Genomic DNA, 8,910 nt, shown 5'->3' on the forward strand with positions numbered 1-8,910 from the left:
GGTTGCTTATAGCCCTGGCTTGCTTTATATTTCAGGGGCTTTTCTTTTCTTTTCTTTTCTTTTCTTTTCTTTTCTTTTCTTTTTTTCTTTTCTTTTCTTTTCTTTTCTTTTCTCCTTTCCTTTTCTTTTCTTTTCTTTTCTTTTCTTTTCTTTTCTTTTCTTTTCTTTTCTTTTCTTTTCTTTTCTTTAATTTCATATCTTTTATTTTCTTTTTTTTCTTTTCATTTCATTTCTTTTCTCTTTTCTTTTATTTTCTTTCCCTCTCCCTCTTCCTTTCCCTTTCCCTCTTTTTGTCCCCAGTTAATGGCCTTGTCTGCCAATATCAAGTTTTAGCTGAACATGAATCCTTAGCACTGACTAGCTTTGTGAATGTGCATTCCTTGGTGCTCATTGGCCCTTAATATCTATTCCAATAACAGAAGAAGCAGAGCAACACAAGATGATGCAGATAGCAAACTGTCAGCAGCCCTCTGTTATCTGCTGACATAATCTATCAGAGTTTACACGAGGATTAGAACATGGGATAGAATAAAAGGGAGACAGAGAACAAAGAGAAGCCTGAAGGTGATAATAAAAAATTAACATATGTCTCCTTGTTTTCTAGGTGCTAAAAAATACACATTGACTTAATTAAGATAAAATCCTGTTCTTTAGCAGTTGGAGTGTTAATCTGCCATTGTTTTATTAAAATGCCCCATGAATATTAAAGAGTAGATGACTTCATTTCACCACATTAAGAGCAAAGCCATTTGTTTTGAACTCTTGATCCTGTTTGTTTGCCTTTTGTTTCATGTGTGTGTTTTCTCTGTTGACATTATTCATGATGCTGTGAGATGTAAGAGAGAGCTGGGATTCACCCTGAGTGGTGGTGTCTGATGTCCATTTGGAACTAATTCAAACAACCCAAGCTGTCCAGGGAAAACTCCAGCTTCTCTTGTGATCACCACCTGCCAGGAAGCCAAGCCCAGCGGCAACAGAACATAACAGTTTGGCAGATCTCCAAAAGAAAGGTATGATTTTCCTCAGATTTAGTTAACTCCGTAAAGATTCTGGCAATGCAAGCAAGCTGATATGCTCCTTGGAACAAAGAATATTCCATATTATCAACATCTAAGATGAAAGGCATCATTGACACTGTATTTCAAATTGCCTTTTGAAAGATCAGCAAAATCTGTCAACTGAACAGTTACTTGGTTTGAAATAGAGGGATGATAAGTCGAGTTTCCACCAAAATTTCAAAAGACTGAACTCAAATAACATGCATAGCAGCACTTTCAGCCTTGATTCAGCAGACTTTTAGGTACTTCTTTAACTTAAAGTCTGTACTCCAGTGCAAGTGCTTTGCTGGACAAAAGCCTTTGTGAGCATATACAGACTCTTAGAAAGTACCAAAGGAATCGATCTTTTCTGACACTGAGGCAGGTTTTAAATCCTGGCTTGGTTCCTGGCTAGAGTAACTACAGATCAGAGAGATAAAATGTTCAATGACTTAATGTGCTTCATTTCTACTGGTTTCTTGCAGCAACAGTGGACAATGAAAATTATAGACTTGGTCTGATCCCTCATGATTGCTTGCCCACATAATTGTATTGGCTCCAAGCTTGACCCAGCTGGGAGACAAAAGACAATGAGATTTAGAAAACTGGAGTTTCTATAGTTCAGGACTGATGTCTTTACATGGCACTTGCTCACCTTTTCTTGCCCAGGATCATTAGAGATTTCTTACTTACATAATCCTTATTTCATCTCTTGCCCATGGGCATGCTCAAAGACTAACAAATAAGAACTTTCTTTAGCCATAGGTATAATATGAACACAGATGCCAACTCTTGCAGCTGAGCTAAGCTTGTCAGCTGCTACAATTGTCTTTATACTGGCCTACATTTTAACGTTTACTTACACTTTGAAGTCTGAAAAAATTAAGCCAATTGCCTCAGCTAAATAGTTGTTGTCTGAAAAAATATTTTTATGCCTCCTGCACCTACCAACCCAGAGAGAAAAAGGTAAGCATCTTGAATTCACTTGAAATCTTATCAAAGATATCTTCATTTAAATGCAACAACCTCCTCTTTCAATGTTACATGTGTATGGCTGACTCCCAGCTATCTTGCAAGCTCCTGCAATTGGGAAAGCAAATGTTTATTATCTGTGTAATTGGCTTTTTCTTCCACCTCTCATACTGTGAAGTGGAAAGGGTTAGCCAGTCTTTTATCCAGATGTGACATAATAAGTGCCTCACAGAAGCAACTTTCCTCATGGACATTGCCATTTCTTGAGATGCAGCTAATTAGTTTCTCAGAAGAAGCTATTATAGTCTATTGGATACGTACAAAGCATCTTCAGAAACCACATAACAAATTCTGAGTAGACTCCTATTTGTTACAGTAAATTATACATATTCTCCTCTTAAAACTGAGAGCAGTGTTTATACCAAAATCCTGAATATTTTAATTTCTTTTGAGGAGATGATAACTTTGTTCATGCTCTTGATTGGAAACAAACAAAAAAATTTACTAAGTCAGGTGTGGACATGTAGGTTTAGATGTCTGTAGCTGAAGCTTCAGAACTGTTTTACTCCAACATAAGGGAGAGTTGCCCTTAGACGAGCTCTCTTTCTTCCCTAACCTGAACCTGCCAACCTCTTGCACCCACACTGAATGCTAAACTGAATGAAGAAAATAATCAGGTTGAAAACCAGCCTGGGAAATGAAGGGAGGCAGTGAAACACATATTGTGTAATTATTTTCATACAGGTTAGTTCCCTTAACTAGGTCACTCACTTCTTAAGTCCAACAGGAGGACAAGGCTGGAGATGGGACAGAGGGTAGGACTGATACTCTCACGCCATTTAGGTTGAAGTGATTACATAATTGCTATCTTAACTAGATGCTAAAAATAGTGCTTTTTTCCATAACTTATGATTTTCTTAGATTCTTATTTCAAGAATAAGCACCTAACTTAAAGTCTCATGCTAAAGCAGTGTTCCTGTTTCTTAGTTGGCTTCCTGAAGTGTCAGATTGAGGGTAACTGTTCTTCTTTGCAACTGTTTCACTTACAAATATTTAGCTGTTTTAAAGAAAATATTCATTGTTGCTAGGAAATATTGTTTATGACCTTTTTATTAGGCAGCTACAGCACCTCAGGGAAGAAAAAAGAGGCATAAGCCTGGCAAGGAGTAAAACTCCAGGTAAGATTCGTGTTTTTATTAGCCTCAAAAGAGCTGGATGTATTTTAACTGAGTTATACAATATATAAAAGACTTTATACATGGGCCGTGGAGTATATTAGATGATAAAACTGGCTTTTTCTGCTGTTCCATTAGTGACGCCACCAGTGGATATACAAACTGAGACTCATATGTCTTGATGCACAAGGAAGAATATGGCACATTAAGGAGAACAGAGGTCTCAGAAGTGCTTTCCTAACATAATGTAAGCTAGGATGCAGTTGTAATTTCCTTCTTCATTCTCAGTGGGAATACATGTAAGAGCTTAACATGTTGTAAGGAAGATATACAGCTTCCCAAAGGGCACCTGAGAAATCTTTAGAATCAGCATTTTCTAAGATATTTTACTTTGTGTATGGAATAGATGAATATTGCAAAGCTGAACACTGTGGGAGGTGGATAAACAAGACAGGGTCATGCCTGGATGGTTGCACATACTGCATGATATGCAGTGCAGGGCTGTTATCCAGACAGTAGATTAAACAGGACACATTTCTTCATCCATTTTTCTTTCGTAAATACTTTCTAAAACAATCCTTTGAAACCAGCTGAGCAAGCATCAGCATGCCAGAAATGGAAACTCAACATGTCACAGCTAAGGTTGCCTTTCTAACCTCAACAGTGGCCATTTGCACATATTTGCTGCAGGGTGGCCCTTCTTACATTCAACCACATTGATTTTCTCTCAAAAGAGACATGCTGTGCAGAAATTCCCAAAAGCTGTGCTCTATGTCTCCCTTCTCCTCTTTCTAATATCCCAGATTCCATGTCATTTTTAGTGCTCTGCTCTCTTCTTGTTAAACAATCTTCTTCTACGTCTTGATCTCCACACATTTTTTCCTTTTTTCTCCTAAGAAATTGTCCAAGTTTATATTTATTTCCTTTATGAATCATATATTATACTGTTGTTATCTAATTATCAAATGTTACTCTATTCAGTACACAGGCACTAAACTATGCCCAGTCTCACTTCCATGAGATTGCTGCTCTCTCTGACCTACAAGCACAACTGCTCCTTAACCTAGTTCTGTCAGAATGATTTGATTTGTAAAATCCTTGTAGAGAAGTGTTTTAGTAGGTTTTAAAAACCAAATTCTTTTGACAGAATCAGGCTGGGGACAGCTACATGTGCAGTTATACTAGCAAATATGAAGGGGGAGTGGTAACCTTCGGGGAAGCAGAAGAGAGAAGGGAGTGGCTTGTGATGAGCCATCTACATTATCTCCATGCTTACATTATCCACATATCTATCAACAGCCCTACCAATATCTGACAGCCCCCTGGCTAATCCAATTGTCTTAACTTTTCCTCGTTTTTTTCCAAAATGACAGACCTGCAATATAAAACCACAATGCTCTCACTCCATTATACTTTCTATCTAAACCTACATTTTCATTTACTCAGCTGATTTTCCTTATTCCCTTCTTTTCCTCATTCTATGCCAATTTCATTATTTTTTTATACTGTCCAGTCCTTCTTTCCAAAAATTTGAGTCTTCATTTACATGTCTTCTGTAGTCCCTTTCTCAAAGCAGTTTCTCCTCAAATCTTATTAGACAAGCTCTTTCTTTTGCCTTGTTCTAATTAAGCTGTGAACTCTTTGGGTCAATGGACATGGCTGAAAATGCTGCTGGTGTGCTGGTCTGTGAAATTATAATAACAGCAATAGTCAACAGGGTTCTGAATTTTGAGCACAGGATAATATGTAATTCTGCAGAAAGTCCACTGAAACAAAAGAATAATTATTAAAAATAATTGAAGAAGGCATGCAGCACTGAGCAATTTAGAAAATTCAGAACAGCCAACACTGACACATGGAGATTGCAAGAAGAAAAGACAAGTCTTGAGACAGAAGAGAAACTTCACACCCAAAATGCCTGATGATTCAGGCAGAAACATATCTGCAGTTCAGGAAACTCCTAAAACATTGTAATAGCCCCGGAGTTTACACAGTAGAAAATTCCACTCCGTCCTAATCACTGAGAGCTGCTATATATGTCAGAAAACTGATTTTAGGAATATATTCCTAGATGGGAACTGTTGAAGACTTTGCTGGTAACTGAAATACCAAATCCATCTCTGAGCATAGTATTTTCTGGTGCTGTTTTAAAGTAATGGAAAATGTACTGCATGATGTTTATCTCACTATACATCGTGTGACAGACCTAGCTAGTAACTTAGAAAATGCCTCGAAGAAAAACATGGAGCAAATGAAAAAAAGTAAACATTTATGAGAGACACACAAAGGGACAGGTACACTAAAATGGAGAAAATTTCAAATGAAGTACATTTTGTTTCTACATCTGTACACATTCTGTATAGGAAACAATAGGGACATTAAGTATTCAGTGTTGGGGCATACTTGGAATTTGCGCATCTTTTCAATGATACTTAAGTTTGTATAATTAGAGTGGAACTTTGCCATATCAGTTCCCTGTCAGATTTAAATCTGAGCCCTATTTCTTCAATTCTTCACCCTGCTTATGTAGTGATACACAGCCATCTGCCAGGTGGCTTCCTAGGTGAAGAGTCACAGGTTTAGTGGTGGTTCTGATTCAAACCCCATCACTGTAACATGGAGTTCCAAGAGTAGTAATGAGTAGCTGATGCTTTGAGGCTTTTATTTCCTCTCACTTTTCTTTCCTCTGCCCCACTGAGAACCTCTTAAAAGCTTAAACCTCTAAAGGTCCTCTACTTTTTGATTGCTTTTGTTTTTTCTCTTTTTTTTTTTTCTTTCCCCAGGATAAGTGAAAGAAGAATAAATTCAAAGAATGTGATGGGTTTAGAAAAAAACAACAAAAGGTTTGGCAGTGAAGCTCAGCAAACAGTTGAACAATTGTCTTTGGAAGAGGATTTAGATTACAGTGGCACAAGAAAGAGTGTTGACCTGGAAAATCAAGATGCATTAGGCATTTCAGTGCAGGAGAGAGAAGGTTATGCAACCTGGTCAGGTGGAAAGAGACCTAGTAGTCAAGAGTTTAGTGACAAAAACAAAAAACTAAAGGATTTTACTAAACAAAATGTTTTGCTGAGAGGAATGTACAGAGAGATTTAAAAAGAAAGAACATGGAAGTCAAACCAATAAAAGTAGTATCTTCTCAAGGCTCAAATTGACTGGAAATAAATTTACCATCAACATAAAAATTAACCATTTAAGACTTAATAAGATGGGACAGTAATTTGATGAAATAGAGTGCTATCACTAAAAACTGTAAATACATTTATTTTATTTAACATAGTTTATACACACTACTTGAAAATAATTCATTTAATAAAACTACTTCTTATGTTATGATGTTCTGTTTTGCATGCTGCCAACCTTGGGGAGATCACACGCAGCCTGTTAGTCAGGCCTGCTAGTGGTGGAGGTTCTGATTACATGGAATACACATTCCCAGAGAGCAGGGGAGAGGAGTTGTCCAGTGAGAAGAGGGAAGGAGATTTAATTGGTAGCTCCTTAAAAGCACTGAATTATGAACACACTGCAACAGTGCAACATGGGTAGATAACACTCATTCCAGGGGAATTTATTTGATCAAGACATTTCTGACTGTAAAGACTAAGATGAAAATAACTGAAAAGCAAAACTTAATACTGGCTCAAGTAGAAGAAAAAGACAGTGCCATAGATCCAGCTGTAAACAGACATGAAAATGAGTGTGCATATTTAGCTATTCATATACTTGACGAATCTCAGGTTCTAGCTTCAAAAAGACATAGAAAGGATGTAGATTTCAAGCTATCATCAAGGCACATAAGGCCAGCCTCAGTACCTGCTATCTAAGTAGTGTTATTTAAATGAAAACCCCTTACTTTGCAGCTCCTGTCCAGAAGCATTAGCATTTCGAATAAGGCTCAAATATTTAGCACCAAGTCAAAGCCTGTGAACCTGTCAGGATCCCACAAACATATTTTTTGGTGCTGGGCTGAAGCACTTCAGTCACTCAGTCAAATATGCAAACAGGTCCAAAAACAGCTGTAAAAATCTTAATTCCATTCAACTCACTCCTACTGTTGAGCCTTTCACAGGATCATGCCACCTGTGTTGGTGAGTAAATCTACCACTATACACCCATCAGACTTGGACCACAGAATTTCCAGCTGTGTAAAAGCAGGTATTTTCAGCCAGCTTTCCACACTCATCTTCACCAGCCCTGGCAACAGAACCAGCCAGAATTCGTTTCACTGCAAACATCTAGCTATCTCCTCTTTTTTCCTACTTCTGGCCTCTTTCCAGTCTCAATCTGTAGAAAAGACAGGTTCAAATCTATACGCACTGTGGTGTAATTTGAATCTCTACATCTTTTCTTCTTTGTGTTTGAAATATCAGTCTATACAGGAGCCTGAAATGTTATATATACAGTTGTTTGTGTTGAAGTATTAATTACAGCAATTTCAAGCATTTATAAGATCTCCTTGGGCTTTTTCAGGGCTAAATATTCACAGATTTCTTTTTGTTATCTCAAATCTCCTAGCCCTTATTCATCTCCGTGGCCTTTTGCTGGATATACTCCAATATGCTCCTCTTCCTGCTGTACTGGAGAGCCAAGAGCTGGGCACAGCTCTCCAGATGTGTCTCAGCAGTGCTAAGCAGAGGGGAAGGATGGCCTCCCCCAGTCTACAGGCAACGTTATCCCTAATGAAACCAGGGGTGTTGCTCACCTTTTTATATGGGGGCATATTGCTGGTTCATGTTCAGCTTGGCCACCAGGATACTCAGGTCTTTCCTGTAAGGCTGCTTTCCAGTCAGCTGTCCCCCAGCTTGCACTGATGCAAAGGGATTTTTCACCTCAGGTGCAGGATTTAGCAGTTCTTTTCACTGAACTTCATGAGATTCCTAGAGACTCATTTCTCCAGCCATGCTGAGTGAATTGTCTGAATGGCAATGCAACTCTCTGACACATCAGCCACTTCTCCCAGTTTCACATTACAGAAGACTTGGTGAATGTGAGCTCTCTCATGTCATCCAGGTCACTAATGAAGATGCTAAATAGTAGAGGGCCCAGCCCTGACACCTTGGGTACAGACCTATGAACTGGCTTCCAGTGGTACTGGGCTACTCCTGTAAGTAGTAAGCTCAAGAAGTTGGACTTCATGCTGCTGTCACAACCAGTTCAATCCAGTTTTCAGTAAATCTCCCTATCTGGGCACATATCCAGCTGTTTCTCTATTGGGATTTTATGGGATACTGAAACAAAATCCTTCTAAATTTGAGATAAATAGCATCAAGTACTCATCCATCTTTCACCATACCAGCCATCTCATCACATAGAAAAATACCATTCTTTAAACATAATTTCTTGCTCATAAATCCATGCTGACTCCTCCCAATCACCTCCTCCACCACCTTCATATGTTTGGAAATGTTTTCCGGGATTGTTTTCTCCATCACTTTTGAAGAGATTAAGGTGAGGGTGACAAGCTATAGCTTGAGAGCTATAGGTCTCCAGAACCTTGGTTTTGACCTTCTTAAAAATAGAAGTGAAATTTGTTTTCTTCTGATCCTAAGAAACCTCCCCAGAGCTCCAAGACCTGTTAAAGTTAACCAAGAGTGGCTTTGCAATAGCATCAACCCCTTGCTTGGCCTTATGCATCCTAAGGTCAGTGATTCCTTGTTTTGTAAGTGTGAAGTCAAGCAGAATGTCTGCCTTCTTCAGCTCCTTGTGCTGGTATCAGTATACTCCAG

General features: G+C 38.4%; 1 long non-coding RNA gene across 1 annotated transcript; it reads left to right on the forward strand.

Annotated features, from left to right (window-relative positions):
* The first annotated feature begins 237 nt into the window (after nucleotides 1-237).
* On the forward strand, nucleotides 238-6,413 carry LOC146442203 (uncharacterized). Its single transcript, XR_014849571.1, has 4 exons — nucleotides 238-1,010; nucleotides 3,126-3,187; nucleotides 3,323-3,431; nucleotides 5,968-6,413. It is a non-coding gene; the product is annotated as an uncharacterized LOC146442203 (long non-coding RNA).
* Nucleotides 6,414-8,910: the final 2,497 nt, after the last annotated feature.

The sequence above is a fragment of the Lichenostomus cassidix genome, chromosome 2, assembly GCF_008360975.1.
Source record: "Lichenostomus cassidix isolate B80296 chromosome 2, HeHo_3.0, whole genome shotgun sequence".
Classification (NCBI taxonomy): Eukaryota; Metazoa; Chordata; class Aves; order Passeriformes; family Meliphagidae; genus Lichenostomus; species Lichenostomus cassidix.